Here is a 1,780-nt window from a genome sequence, read left to right on the forward strand (position 1 = left end):
ATGCTGCTTGGGCTGCTCCCTCCTGGATGACAGCACATGGAAGCACCAGTCCTTGCCTGGCCAAGCTGCAGCTTTGGCGCTGCTCATTGGCCAGGAAGGGGAAGGAGTTTCCATTGGCTCTGTGCCCAGGAGAGACCCCTCTAGTCCTAGCCAGAGCCTAGCTGCACTTGAAAGCAATGGGGAAGGGAAGGCAACTGCAGAGGACAAGTGGAGGAGGCGGCAGGAGGCTGCTGTGCAGTGTTGCCAGGCCTTAAATATGAAATTATCATATTGGAAGCTCAAATTATTGTATTTTCTGAAAAATTATTGTACACTGAAAGAAGTATGCAAATACATCTTCTTCTTATTTACTTTATATTGCTCAATGTAACTCTCCAGTGAGTGAGAACTGGAAGGCTTAAAATTATCGTACCAATATATTATCGTACACCTGGCAATGTTGTTGCTGCTGTGGGTCTGACTCTGTCCCCAACCTAGGCTCAGGGCCAGGGTCAGAGCTGCAGCCCTGCTACACTTCTAAGGGAATATAAGAGAAGGGGCTTTCCCCTCATGCTGGGGGCATGGGGGAGGGGAAGCAGGGGAACCTAATCTCATTTTCTAGCAACTACAGGTTTCCCTCCTTGTATGCAGGTTGTGTATGTGCGAATTTGCTCTTATGCAATGACCCTTTTAGACCAAAAATTTGTTATATGTGAGGTAAATTCACTCTTACGTGATCGGTGTGGTGGAAGCCTGCAGTCAGCTGCTTTGTGCATTGCACTATGGGACTGATGTGGACCAAAATACAGTTTCCTGTGTGGATCCGTGTGCCTTGCTCGCTGCCTCCAACAAGTGTTTCTGTAGGTGCCATCCCCATTATGGTAACATTCACCCCTACCCTGTGCTTGCATATACTGCCTGCTGTTGGCGAGTATGAAAATTGACTAGTAAAAGTGGTAGAAATGAGTTGGGGGATCAGTACAGTCGAGGTCTTGGAATGTATCCCTATTTGTTACATTGTAAGGTGGGTTCCCTTTACGCAAATGAAAATTTGAGTTATGAGTCGTTTTACAGGAGGACATACAAAAAACTAGAACTCTTTGTTCCAGAATGATGCCATTTTCCAGTTGGTCTAATAAAAGGTAAGAAAATTGTCCTTTTTTGCAAACTTTTGGGATCAAAGTCCCTTCGTCAGGCTCTGGGAAAAGTGTAGATGGTACAAGATGGTAAAAACTCCCCATGGGTAGGAAATAAACTTCATTTTTGCACAGATGGAGCTGAAGATGGAAGGCTGTCCCTCGGGGTCCATGAGAGTGTCTTTGCAAGCTGTGTTGAGTAGCATTTTGATGCCTTGAGCAGGTAGAATTCCTTCCCTGGAGAGGTCAGCTGGCAGGATGGGAGGTTTTCCAGGAGCGTATGTACAGCATAAAGCGATGGGAACCTGTACAGTATATTCATTTCTGCTTTAATCCCAGACTGCCCAAACCAGCCCAGAGCCCCGAGCCTGCCAGGTTCATTTTTGCCTGGAGAAACACCCCGCGACGCGACACCCAGCACCCGCCCTCCCTAATCCTTGCGCCCGCCCCTGGATGACACGAGCACCTTGAAAGCAGTCCCGCCCCTGCCGGCGAGGGAATGACTACGCTAGAGCCCGTCACCGGGACAGCTCTCTATTGGCCAGCATTGGCGAGCGCTCGGCCGAGCTCATTGGCTGCGCCGCTCGTGCGAGGCATGACGTGATCAGCGCCCGCCGCTTCCGGAATCTTGGCCACTTCCCCTCGGCCCCGCCCCTTTTTAGACT

The sequence above is a fragment of the Alligator sinensis genome, unplaced genomic scaffold, assembly GCF_000455745.1.
Source record: "Alligator sinensis unplaced genomic scaffold, ASM45574v1 scaffold820_1, whole genome shotgun sequence".
Classification (NCBI taxonomy): domain Eukaryota; kingdom Metazoa; phylum Chordata; order Crocodylia; family Alligatoridae; genus Alligator; species Alligator sinensis.